We start from the raw sequence: 14,335 nt of genomic DNA, 5'->3' as shown, positions 1-14,335 counted from the left end.
TCTCTCTCTCTCTCTCTCTCCCTTCCTCTCTCTCTCTCTCTCTCTCTCTCCCGTCCTCTCTCTCTCTCTCTCTCTCTCTCTCTCTCTCTCTCTCTCTCCCTTGCTCTCTCTCTGAAATAAATTAAAAAATATATCATTGGGTGAGGATTTTTTTTAAAGCCAATGGTATTTTTCACAGAAATAGAACAAGCAATCCTAAAAGTATATGATAGCATAAAAGATCCCAAATAGCCAAAATAATCTTCCATAAGAACAAAGATAAGGCATCATGCGTCCTGATTTTAAACTATATTACAAAGCTGTAGTAATCAAAACAGTATAGTATAGACATAAAGTCAGACACTAAAACAATGGAACGGAAGAGAGAGCCTAGAACAGTGATGGCGAACCTTTTGAGCTCGGCGTGTCAGCATTTTGAAAAACCCTAACTTAACTCTGGCGCCGTGTCACATATAGAAATTTTTTGATATTTGCAACCAGAGTAAAACAAAGACTTATATTTTTGATATTTATTTTATATATTTAAATGCCATTTAACAAAGAAAAATCAACTAAAAAAATGAGTTCACGTGTCACCTCTGACACGCGTGTCATAGGCTCGCCATCACTGGCCTAGAAGTAAACCCACACATACACAGTCTATTAACTTATGACAAAGAAGCCAGAATATACAAATGGGTAAAGGATAGTCTCTTCAATGAATGGTTCTGGGAAAACTAAAGAGTCTCATGAAAAAGAATGAAAACAGAACCCTGTCTTACACCATGCACAAAAAACAACTCAATATGGATAAAATACTTAAATATAAATATCTTAGAAGAAAACATAGGGGTAAACTCCTTGACATCAGTCTTGGTGGTTTTCAGATTTAGCACCAAAAGCAAAGACAAAAACCCTGGCCAGTTTGGCTCTGTGGTTAGAGGGTCAGCCCACGGATGGAAGGGTCTTGGGTTCAAGTCCCAGTCAAGGGGATCAAGGACATGTAGCTCAGTTGCAGGTTCGCCAGCTCCAGTTGGTTGCAGAAGACAACCAATCACTATGTCTCTCTCAAGTGATGTTTCTCTCTCTCTCTCTCTCTCTCTCTCTCTCTCTCTCTCTCTCTCTAACTCTCTCTCTCTCTCTCTTTCTCCCTCCTCCTCCCTCCCTTCCACTCTCTCTAGAAATCAGGGAGAAAAAATATCATTGAGTGAGGATTAACAACAACAATAAAAAAAAGCAAAGGCAACAAAAGCAAACATAAACAAATGGAACTACAACAAACTAAAAAGCTTCTGCACGGCAAAGGAAGCAATCAAAACGAAAAAGCAGCCTAAAAAATGCAAGAAAAGAATTCAATCATATATCTGATAAGGGGTTAATATCCAAAATATATAAACAACTCATACAACTTAATAACAAAGAAACAAACAATTTTAAAATGGGTACAGGATCTGAATAGATATTTTTCTGAAAAAGACATACAGATAGTGAACAGATACATGAAAAAAGTGCTCAATATCACTAATCATCAGGGAAATACAAGTCGAAACCATCATCGGGTATCACCTCCCACGTATTGGAATGGCTATTGTCAAAAGGACAAGAAATAACAAGTGCTGGAGAGGATGTGGAGAAAATGAAACCCTGTGCACTGTGTGGTGGGAATTGGTGCAGCCTTTATGAAAAGCAGCAAGGAGGTTCCTCAAAAAGCTAAAAACTACCATCTGACTCAGCAATTCAACTTCTGGGTATTTATCTAAAGGAACTGAAAACACTAATTCAAAAATATATCTGTTCCCTACGTTTATTGCAGCATTATTTCCAATAGGCAAGGTCTGAAAGCAACACCGGTGTCCATCAATAGGTCAACGAATAAAGAAAATATAGTGCACATGTATACTATGAATATTATTTGGCCACATAGAGGAAGGCAATCTTGTCATTACAACAACATGGATGGATCTTGAGGGCATTGTGCTAAGTGATATATGTCGGAGAGAGAGACAAATACTGTCTGACCTCACCTGGATGTGGAATCTGAAAAGTAGACAACACGAAAAACCAAACTCAGACACAGAGAACAGACTGGTGGCTGCCAAAGGTGGGCTGGACAAAATGGGGGGCGGGGGTCAAAGGGTACAAACTTCTAGTTATAAAATAAGCCAGTCCTGGTGATGTAATGTACAGCACACTGACTATCGTTAACAATGCTGTATTGTATATTTATTTGAAAGTTGCTAAGAGAGTAGATCCTAAAATTTCTCATCACAAAAAAAAAAAAATTGTAACTGTGTGGCAATGGATGTTCACTAGATTTATGTGGTGATCATTTCACAATATATACAAATATCAAATCATTATGCTGTACAATTGAAACTAATATAATATTACATGTCAATTATATCTCAATTAGAAAATGAACAAAGAACAGCCCTGGCGGGGTAGCTCAGTTGGTTAGAGCATCGTCCTGATAGGCCAATCGACCAATGAATGCATGAATAAGTGGAACAAAAAATTGATGTTTCTCTCTCTCTCTCTCTAATCAATTTTAAAATTTGGTCATTGCTCCCATGCTGGGACCTCCTCTGTGCAGGGATGACGGGCAGCCATTTCTGTATGCTCTGCCCTGGTGATTCCCTGAGACCTCATCCCACCCAATTTACAACCCACCCAAGCTGTGCACAGCAGCTTTTGCATAGAATGATCTGTCCTTTCTCAGGTGAAAACTCTGTCAAACAAGCTGCAGCTGGTTCAGGGAGCTGCAAACCCATCAATAAAAGGCCCCCAAAACCGGCACCGGCACCGGCACCAGCCTGCCTTGCTTCACAGTTGGGCCTCATCTGGGCACTTTCAACCCTGATACAAAGAGGAGGAATCTGCAGATCTCTCTGTAGCTCCTGCTGGGTGGTCTCATCTCTGATATTTCTCTCTCTCTCTCTCTCTCCCTCTCCCTTTCTCTTTCTGAAATCAATAAAAAAAAAATACTATTTTTTTTCAAAAGTAAGTATTATGTAGGTAAGGGCAGCATTGTTATGGCACTTTGGAAAGTCCTGGAAACACCCACTGAGTAAGTGTTCACACCAGAAGAAGAATGCCCAGGAGGGAGCCTGCTGACACATCCACTTTAGTGATGACCACCATTCCGGGCCTCACCTGGGCCAGCCTCTGCTGACTCTCCGCATCTCCAGGAGCAATCAGGGCCTACTTAGCTTCTTGGATGAGCATGGCCGAGCCCTCCATCACATCTCGAGCAGAATCTAACATGGCGTGCGCAGCTGCAGGGTCACTCGTTGATGCAGCCACTCCATGGGCAGCCTGGGCCAGTGTCTTCAGAGCTTGGGCCATCTCTCTAGCTGCCACTCTTGTGGATAAAAGCCATCTAAAGTCATACTTGGGAGTAAACCTCTAGACTGGAGCCTCCTAAAAAGAAGAGTGGCACATCTGAGCTCCAGATAATTATTATAAAATTTGAATTGCTGTGCTTCTCAAAGAATTCACCCACACCACTGGCTCTGGACCAATCCAAGAGAGGCATTCTAACAAATGCCATGCTGAAAACTATTTCCCTCTGGTTCCCCTCCCTGCCCCACTGCTCCTAGACCTAGAACACCAAGTGCATGGGATCATACACAGGAGACTCCTTCAAACCCACCTTTCTTCTCAATTGTTTTGATCGGGGCATAAGCTTATCTATATATATAAAACGCTAATATGCAAATAGACCAAATAGTGGAACAACTGAACAACCAGTTGCGGTGATGTGCACTGACCACCAGGGGGCGTGTGCGGAACATGGTGGGCGTCGACTGATGGGATAGTGGAAAAGGTGAGCAGGGGTGCCAGACTAAGGTGGGGTGCCAGTTGCTGTCATTGGGACGAGCCTCTGGTGGTTACTGAAAATGTTTTGCTCCCACACGCTGCGGTCCCGCCTGGCACTCGTACCTGCTGCTGGTGCCGGCCCTGTTTGCACCCGCGGCTGCACCGGAGCCGCCGCTCACACCCATTGCCAATGCCTGGAGCCGGTTCAGCAGGTGTGAGTGGCGGCTGCCGGCCCGATCGCCCCGAGGGCTTCTCCACCTACCCCTGCTCCTGAGGGGTGATCAGGACAGCAGCCACCACTCACACTCACTAATGGCCCCGGCCCTGCTCACACCCGCTGCTGGTGCTGGCCCCAATTGCTCCGCGCCATCAGCGGGTGCGAGTGGGCCCCGTCAGCGGGTAGGAGTGGGGTGGGAACCAGGTGGAGGGGAGCTATGGGAGGAAAAAGGAGAGACATCTGTAATAATCTCAACAATAAAGATTAATTTAAAAAAAGAATGTAGATGATAAGGTTAATAAAAATGAGAGAGAGAAATCAAGTGGAAGAAAGGGCTAATAGAGTGACCAGCTTCACATTTGGCTGAGCTTCCTGGGTTAACCCCAAAAGGAACAGTTTGCATGATGAGTTGTTTTAGTCAAAAAGGAGTCAGTGTTCTCTTGGCACTCACTTCTAAAATTGATTTTTATGTAAGAACAGACTTTATACGGGTTGATGTCATGTATGTAATGGCCAATGGGCAATGCATCAGTCATGAGCAAGAGCCTGGGCCTTGGAGTCTGACTGGCTAGCCTGAAGGTGACTCTACCCGTCCTTAACTGTGTGCACTTGGGCACCTGAGTCTCCGTTTTCCTGACCTGAGTGGTTGAGTTGGTTAAGCATCATCCAGTGCACCAAAAGGTTGCCAGTTCAATTCCCGGTCAAGGCATGTGCCTGGGTTTCCAGGTCAGTCCCTGGTGGGAGGCATGCAGGAGGTAGCCAATCAATGTACCACTCTCACATCCATGTTTCTCTCTCTCTCTCTCTCTCTCTCTCTCTCTCTCTCTCTCTCTCTCTCTCTCTCTTCTTCTCTCTATAAAAATATTTTAAAAAGTGAAATAAAATGAGAATAACAGATTTACCTCACAGCATTATTGAATTTGTTCATTTATTCCACAGATTTTGTTGAACACTACTTGTCAGGCATATGAGACAGTAATGAAGCAAATAAAATGCCAGTCATCTGTCCTCCTGCAGGTGACCGTCTCTCGAAAGGAGATGGAGAGTCTGCACAAATATGTAATGTTAAGTATGATGGAGGAACATAACGCAGAAACCTGAGCAAGTGAGGGAGCCAACCACGAAATCCCTGGGGAAGGGAATTACACAGGAGGACAAAGCCAAGTCAGAGGCCCTAAAATGGGATCATGCCTGGCATGTTCTAGAAACCCCCAAGGGAGCCCGTGGGGCTGGAACAGGGAGGTCACAGAGGAAACAGAACCAGGCTCGTGGAGGTGATCTTGAGGACTTTTGCTCTGAGGCCATGGAGAGCTGCTGCAGGGCTTTGCCTTTGAAAAGGTCCCTTCTGGATGCAACGGGTGAGACAGGTTGTGGGGACGAAGGTGGGGGCAGAGAGGCCAGTGAGGAGGCTCCTGCAGGGGACCTGGTGAGAGATGACGGGGTCTGAATCAGGATGATAGGCGATGTGGAGAGAAGTGGTCGGTTGCCGAATACTTTCGAGGTAGAACCAACAGGGTTTTTTAACATATGGGAGAGAGAGATTAAAAGACAACACCAATGTCTTTGGTCTGATCAACTGTCAGAAAAGAACGGTTGCTTTCTAATAAGGGAAGGCTGGGGTGGAGCGGGTTTGGGGAGAAGATAAAGAGTTCATCGGGGGACATGCTAAATTCGAGATGCCTACTAGACATTCAAGTGGAGATTTCGAAATGTAAATTTGGGGGCCGGTGTTTAAAGCCATGCATCTGGAGGAGTTCACCTCAAGAGTGAGTGTTGATTAAGACAAGAGAACCAGCGCTGATGCGGGTGCTACTCCAATTACACAGCGAGCCGTGGTGGCTCAGAGACATTCATGACTTACCTAAGACCACCCCGCTGGTAGGAGGTAGAATCAGGATTCCAAGCCAGGTCCCAGTGTGCGCTCCTGGGAGCATGCCTTCGCCTTTCCCTCCCCTTCTTCCTTCATAGGCCTGCATCTCCTCAACTCTGAGGGTCCCCACGAGACTTGCAACCAGGGGAGCAATGGGCAGGGGCAGCTCCTCCCAGGCCAAGCCCCTGGCCCTGTCCCCAAGGCCCCCTTTTCTCTGACTCTCCACTGAGCTGGCAGCAGCCACGTTGGCTCACTTCTTTCCCATGGCGTTTCTAAAGCCAAAGCAGCCCTGCCTTCTCTCTCCTGCTGCTCCTTCTACCCTAAGCCCTTCCTTGTTGCACTATTCCTGGCTTTAATGAACATATTCTCAAAATAAAAAATATATATATAAAATAAAACAAAAACCAGGTCCTAGTCCAGATCTTGTACTCCTCCACAGTGGTCTATGTAGGCTGCTATCAATCTAATTTGGCCCATGGCTATAATCGAGACTACTGAGAGAATTTAACTGCAGATATGAAAATTGCAATCATTACTGAAGGTTCTATTGGACAGCCCTCCTCCAGAGCCAGATTCTGTTTGTTGCTGGAATTAACTGGTACATACCCCCACATCCATCAGAGCCAAGGCACTTCTGTCTGGTTTACATATTTGGAAATCCAGTTTAACCATCATTGGTCCTCAACTATTCTAATGGGCATTCAAGACACCATGTTTAGGAAGTGGCCTGGGAGCTGAGAGGCCCGGGAGCCGCCCCTGCAGGCTTTCTGTGGTCGGAGGGAAGGGAGGCAGAGCCCCTGGGAGGACGGTGCGGATCGTGGCCAATGGGGAAATCAAGCAGGACAATGACCCCCGCATGAGGACCTCTACTCTGCCACGAAGTAGCATCTCTCACCTGAGCTTTCTCAATTGGGTCCACTGTGCCCCTGGGGGTCCTGGCCTTTCGAAGCTGGGCGGGGGCGGGGCCAGACTGGGTGCTGCTTAGTCCCCCTTTAGTGACCTCAACCAGCAACTGGTGGACATGGGCTTTCCCCAGTGGCATCTCGGCAACCACGCCATGGAGCCGTGACCCCTCCTGCCCCTCTCCCTGCTCATGCTGCTCAGTGGCGTGGACTCCGCTGGTGGGCTCATCTGCCTGAGTCAGCAGTGATCTCTGATGTGTGTTTGGGGGGCAGGCAGAGGGGAGAGGGGGTTGCTAGGCCTCGGTGTGAGCAGGCGCATGGGGAGGGGACGCTAGTAGTGCCTGGAAGGTGTGCTCAGAGAACGTTGTTTCCACATTGTGTTGAGCATGATGCAGAGGGAGTCTCCAGTCCAGCATTCCCCAAATATCAGGTGGATACCCTCATTCTCTTGAGATGTTTGTAGGTAGTATCGGGCCTGCATTTAGCACAAAGAGTAAAACACGGGCTCCCTTTCCATTCTCCTCCAGTCCTTTTATGCCAGGAAGACAGTCTCAGGTGGTGCCAGGATGGTCGAATGCCTCTGGGACACGTGCTGATTTCCCTGCTTCTAGGGAGCAGGCCTTGGGCTTAGGGCAGGTGGACAAAGCTCCCAGACTTTTAAAGGGATACGTTCATCAGCTTCCTTTTATTTATGAAGGTGGCACTGGCACTCTATTGATCGTGGTGGAGCTTTCAATAAATACATTTAAATTAAAAAAACAAAACACCTTATACACTGTGAACTGAAACATGTAATGGTGCAGCCACTTTGGAGAAGAAGTTGGCAGTTCCTCAAAATACGAAATTTTTTTAATCATATGGGCATAACCACATGACCCAACAATTCCACTCTTAGGTATATACTCAAAATAAATGAAAACATAAAAACTTACACACAGACCAGATCCAAGATGGCGGCCAGCAGGAGGCTGATGAAGGAGCTTAAAAAAAACTGAAAATTGGAAAGAAAACCTCCGTAACATCCCGGTTGATGAAGCTAATTTGTTGACTTGGCAAAGGCTGATTGTCCCTGAAAACCTCCATCGGATTAGGGGGCCTGCAGAATGGAAATCAGCTTCCCAGCAGAATACCCATTCAAACCACCGAAGACCACATTTAAAACAAAGATCTATCACCCCAGCATCCATGAAAAGGGGCAGGTCTGTCTGCCAGGAATTAGTGCTGAAAATAGGAAGCCAGCAGCCAAAACTGACCAAGTAAGTAATCCGGTCTCTCATAGCGCTGAGCAACCCACCCAGCCTGAGCACCTGCTTCGGGCTGACCTAGCTGGAGAATACCCCAAGGACCGCACAAGCTTCTGCGAGAGTGCTGGCGTTTACGAAGAAATATGGCGGAAAGCGACCTGTGGGCCAAAGCCTGCGGCGATTGATTCCGCGAGTGTGAGCAGAGACCCGAGCTGTGCAATCAGACACCCCGCGAAGCAGGGCTCTGAAAATTGGCACTGGCCACCGCCTGGCGTTTGCTTGTGGCAGTTACTAACTTTCTACAGTTTTCTTTCTTTCTTTTTCTTTTTTTAAAGATACTCTTTCTTTTTTTAAAATATATTTTATTGATTTCAGAGAGGAAGGGAGAGGGACAGAGAGATTAAAACATCAATGATGAGAATCTTTGATCATCTGCCTCCATATGGCCCCCGCTGGGGATCGAGCCCACAACCCAGGCAGGTGCCCTTGGCCGGAATTGAACCCGGGACCCTTAATCCCACAGGCCAATGCTCTATCCACTGAGCCAAACCAGCCAGGGCTAGACCTTAAGGTTTAAAATAAAAGGTTGTGGTTCCCTTTCTTCCCATGCCCTTTCAATGCCCACTTTCTTGTATTCAGTTTATTTCTCACCCTTTCGCTTTTCCAGACCTAGACCCCATCTCCTCCACAAAGGAGAAGAGACAGCTCTGTTTGGTCCGGTGGCTTCTCTTCTCCCATGTTGCACTGCCCAGTGTGGGAGTTCATTCAAGTTATTCTGATTCCAATTTATAACATCCTTTTTTAAAATTTTAAAAACAAGCAAACCACCACCACCAAAAACACCCCCAAGAAACTGTGAAAAGGGAGGCCCACCTCTTATGTAAAAATCTGGCCACTGTTACCACAATAACACTGCTTTAAATGCCAACCCTGATGCCTGTGTGAGGCCCGCCCGCTGGGGGAGACTCTGCAATATCAGGTCTGTGGCCACCCAGGGGGAGGGGGCAGCCAGCCAGAGGACACTGCACTTGTTCCAGAAACTTCTCATCAGTTAGAGGCCCCTGAGGTCAAAGTGTTACGCCCCTCCCTGCAGCCATTTTAGAAGATGTGCTGGTCGTTCCAGACAACACTAAACCCAGAATGTCCATTTGAAATTCCACACTCACCAGTCAGCAAGCTCCATCCGAATGTGCTCATTCTCCGCCTCCTCAGAGCAGCAGCCCCACCCCAGGCCTCATCAGCACGGTTGAGCCTTTGCAGGGTTGGTACTGGCAGGACTCAGCCAGAGCCAGACCAGTCCGGGGTCACCGATGCCCTGCTGGCCTCTTCCTTCGAAGCAGCCGGCCAGGCCAGCCCAGGAACAAGATGGCATTTCTCCCCCTGACGCACAGCCTTTGCAGAGTCAGGCTCCACGTGGAGCTCACTCAGGAATGCCCTTTTCCTGTGTTTTACATTGTTTTGGCTGCCTTTTTTTGTAGAAATAAAAATTCACCTTAGAATTAAAACAAAACACAAGCTTATACACATGCAAAAACTTGTTCACAAAGCACCTATCCTATCTAATAATAGACAAACATGGTAATTGACCATACCTTCGCTATGCCTCCCATGGGCTAATCAGCGTGATATGCAAATTAACCGCCAACAAAGATGGTGGTTAATTTGCATACGTAGGCTCCAAGCGGTGGAGTGAAGCCTGACGTTTCCGGGGCTGGCTCTGGCCAGAACTCGGCCAGAGTGAAGGCCTGGGCCCTGGGTTCCGGAGGCAAACCGGTGCCAGCAGCCAGGGGAAAGGAAGGCCTATTGCATGAATCTCTTCGTGCAACAGGCTTCTAGTATATGTATAAAAGTCTAAGCAACCATTATGACTGAACGACTGGTCAACCGGTCAGTATGACATGCACTGACCACCAGGGGGCAGATGCTCAAAGCAGGAGCTGCCCCCTGGTGGTCAGTGCACTCCCACAACGGGAGCACCACTCAGCCAGAAGCCGGGCTCACAGCTGGGAGTGCAGCTGTGGTGGTGGCAGGAGCCTCTCCCGCCTCCCCTCCGTGGCAGTGCTGCTGGCAGCAGTGGCAGGTGGCGGCAGCAGTGGCAGGTGGCAGCAGCAGCAGCAGCAGCAGCAGCAGCAGCTGGCACAGTAGGCTGGGATGAGGGCAGCAGAGCTGTGCCCAGCCCTGGCTCCTCCCTGGCTGCCTGCCACTTTGGCACTGCTACATCCCTTGGGGATCGGTCTGAAACCCGGCAGTCTGACATCCCCCAAGGAGTCCCAGATTGCAAGAGAACACTGGCCAGGCTGAGGGACCCCACCCATGCATGAATCCGTACACTGGTCCTCTCATTATTTACAATTGCCCAAAAGCAGAAACAACCCACATGTCCATCAACTGATGAATGGAATATTATTCAGCTTTAATAAGAAATGAGTAGTGACACATGCTTTAAGATGGGTGAACCTTGAAAACATTTTGGCAAGTGAAAGAAGCCGTCATATAGGACCACATATTGTATGTATGATTCCATTCATTTCAAATGTTCAAAAAAGGAAAATCCATAAAAACAGAAATAGATTGGTGATTGTCAGGGCCTGGGAGGTAGGAAAGAAATGGGATTTGGGGTATCTTTTTGAGGTGATACAAATGTCCTACAATTAAGTGTGGTTATGCTGTAGAGCTCTGTGAATTTAAAAATTCATTGAGCCCTGGCCAGTGTGGCTCAGTTGGTTGATTGGTTGAGCATGGTCCTATGCACCAAAAGGTTGCCAGCTCAATCCCCAGTAGGGAGTGTGCAGGAGGCAGCCAAACCAAGTTCATTCTTGCATCAATGTTTCTTTCTCTCCCTCTTCTTCCTCTCTCTAAAAATCAATTTAAAAAATTATATATATATACACACACACACACACACACTTAAAAAAATCTCACTGAGCCCTGGGCAGTGTGGCTCAGTTGTTTGGAGCATCATCCCGTACACCAAAAGGGGTGGGTTCCATTCCCGGTCAGGGACATGCCCAGGTTGCCAGTTTGATCTCTGGTTACAGCATGTGCAAGAGGCAACCAATCAATGTTTCTCTCTCACATTGATGTTTATCTCCCTCTCCCTTTCTCTCTCTCTAAAATCAATAAAACATATTTTAAAAAATAATGGAATTTTTAAAAAGTGATGTTATTAGACATTTGGAGGTAAACATCAGTAGAAACAACTAAAAGGAGTCAGGACGGTTCTACAGGAATGAGATTCGTAAGGGCATTGCTATTTTTCATTTGCTTATACCATGGAATGCTATCTGAATTTTTAAAACTATGTGCACTATTATTTTGAAAGAAAAATAAAAATAAATTTTTTAAAATATATTTTATTGATTTTTTACAGAGAGGAAGGGAGAGAGATAGAGTTAGAAACATCGATGAGCGAGAAACATCGATCAGCTGCCTCCTGCACATCTCCCACTGGGGATGTGCCCGCAACCCAGGTACATGCCCTTGACCGGAATCAAACCTGGGACCTTTTAGTCCGCAGGCTGACGCTCTATCCACTGAGCCAAACCAGTTTCGGCAAAAATAAATTTTAAAAAAGACTTTTGCTACTAAAAACCATTACTTGAAGACATTTAGGCCCGGCTAGTATTACTCAGTGGTTGAGCATCTATGAACCAGCAAGTCACAGTTTGATTTCCGGTCAGGCACATGCCCAGGTTGTGGGCTCAATCCCCATTAGGGGGCATGCAGGAGGCAGCCGATCAATGATTCTCATCATTGATGTTTCTCTCTCTCTCTCTCTCTCTCTCTCCCCCCTCCTCTCTGAAATCAATAAAAATATATTTTTAAAAAACAAAGAAACCAGGAGACAAAGTTGGAAACTTGGGCTGGGCTCAGAGTTCATGACATCTGGAACAAGAGGAGTCTTGTTGAGCCCCCTTGTATCCCAACTAAATTTGTTGTGATGCCTTTGTACTCCCATTTCAATCTCCTCCCTTGGGCCATCTGCTGAGACTGTAGAGCTCTAAATAGCCCTTCTAAACCCTTTTCAGCAAATAGTTATTGAACATCTGCTATGTACTAAGTGTGACACTCAGTGCTGGGGACATATGGGCTCCCCATGGTCCCAGCTCCCAGAGAACCTACTGCAGTCATCGATAAGGATTACCAAGTACAAGGACCTGTGGGACCACATAACAGGAGGCCTTGCTCAAATCTAGGGGCCAAGACAAGCTTCCTGGAGGAAGTGAGAGAGAAACTCCTCCCGGTCTCGGCATCAGGACCAGCTGGGTGTCTGTGGGCTCCAGTGGGGAGCAGAAGCGAAGACAAGCTGCTCAGTCTCAGGCCTGGGAGGGGCGGGTTCCGTGCCTGTGCAAGGAGGCATCCAGCCAGCCGGGTGTATCTGGAAGGGGTGGCAGATGTGTCAAAGGCATTAACACTTCCCCCAACTCCTCCGGCTTTGTGGCGCCCGAACCTTTAATTTTAGCCCCTTTGGGGGCTCCTCCACAGTGCTGGTCTCCCCGGGACCCACCAGGTGCCCAGGGCAGTGTGATACCCAGACCCTCAACCAGGAGTACCCAGTTCGCCTTCCCCCGCTCCTGCTACTCTCCTGGAAAAAGGCTGCCAAAGGCTAGAAGCTGCATTTCAGCGGGTCTGGGGTCCCAGATGCAGTGACATCTGCAGTTTTGACCTTGAACCCCTCCTATGAATTTGTCCCTGGCTCAGTGACACTCCCAGGGACTAGGATGCCCCTGATGACTCTTCTGTCCGGCCCTTTGAGAGACCCTTGGGTCTAGACACCTATACACCGCCCACCCAGATCACTCATCTTTCCTGGGGCAGCAAAGACAGACAGCCCCAGAGGCCCCCACTCTCTAGCCTGGCTCAGGAGGGGGCTGTCCCCCTGGCACAGAACCAGGGATGAATTGGCTCATTCCTTATTCCTTCATCACCACTGACCCGTCTCAGGCTAACTGGTGGAGACAGACCAGGAGAAAATGCTCGGTGCTGTCAGACATCTGGGCTTCTGGGCGCAGTGGGAGAAATGAAGAGCCAGCTGGGAAGTGGGGCGGAGCCATGAAGCCTTTAGGAAAAGGAGGCCTAGAGCTAAGTCACAACAGACACCTTAATGGCCTTCCTTCCCCAGGGAGTCAGAGAAGAGAAAGGCATCACTGGCCCAGCCTGGAGAAGTGAAATGAGCTGCCCTGCTCTGGAACAGGCTGGAGCCTGGAGTGGGGGGAGGTAAGGGAGAAAGGAAAGGAAGGCAGATGTGGGACTGGGGTCCAGCCCAACCATGGAGGCCTCTCAGTCAGCTTCAAGCCTGTGAACTTTATTGTGAGGGCAATGTAGAGCCATGAGGCTTTCAGTAAAAGACAAGGAACTTCACCTCCCGGATCGTCCTCCCCCAAACCCATAACCCAAATCTAATCATGAGAAAAATACCAGACAAGCCCAAATTTTAGGAATATATTACAAAATACCTAACCAGTGCTTCCAAAACTTTCAAGGTCAGCAAATACAAGTCTGAGAAACTGTCACACCAGAGGAAGCTAAAGAGGTATGACAACTAAACGTAATGTGGTATCCTAAAGGATTCTGAAACAGATAAAGGACATTAGAGAAAACTTATAATTAAAATCCATATCAAGTGTGGATGGCCCTAGCTGGTTCGGCTCAGTGGATTGAGCGTCAGCCTGCAGACTGAAGGGTCCCAGGTTCAATTCCAGTCAAGGGCACATGCCTGAGTTGCAGGCTCGATCCCCAGTAGGGGGAGTGCTGGAGGCAGCTGATCAATGGTTCTCTCTCATCGTTGATGTCTCTCTCCTTCCCTCCCTCTCTCTGAAATTAAAAAAAAAAAAAAAAGTGTGGATAGTTAATAGCAACATATCATAAATCCATACAATAGATTATTCAACAACAAAAAGGTAAAATACTGTTACACGTTAGAATCTTGAAAATATGCCAAGTGCAAGCAGCAGACACAAAAGACCACATATTGTACAACTCCATCTGTATGAAAGCCCAGAATAGGCAAATCTACAGAAGTAAATCAGTGGTTGCCAGAGACTGAAGGGTGGGGGGGGGGGGGGGGGGCGGAAATGGGGAGTGATGGGAACTGCTAATGGGTGGGGTGGCTCTTGGGTAGGCAAGAATGTTCCAAAATTAGATTGTAGTGATGCCTGCACAACACCATGAATATACTAAAAACCACTGAATTGTTCGCTTTAAATGGGTGGATAGCTCAATAACTTAAAAATAGTAACGTTGTTGGGTGGTTAGTTGTAACAAATGTACACGGACAGATGTTAACAGGGGAAACCGTGAACTC

At 47.3% G+C, this 14,335-nt stretch overlaps 1 pseudogene; it reads left to right on the top strand.

The window, feature by feature from the left end:
* The first annotated feature begins 7,737 nt into the window (after positions 1-7,737).
* LOC132232555 (ubiquitin-conjugating enzyme E2 L3-like) lies at positions 7,738-8,230 on the top strand (annotated as a pseudogene).
* The last annotated feature ends 6,105 nt before the right edge of the window (positions 8,231-14,335 follow it).

Source organism: Myotis daubentonii, chromosome 4 (assembly GCF_963259705.1).
Source record: "Myotis daubentonii chromosome 4, mMyoDau2.1, whole genome shotgun sequence".
Classification (NCBI taxonomy): Eukaryota; Metazoa; Chordata; class Mammalia; order Chiroptera; family Vespertilionidae; genus Myotis; species Myotis daubentonii.
Note: the sequence above shows the minus strand (reverse complement) of the source record. Positions and strands in the feature narration are given on the sequence as shown.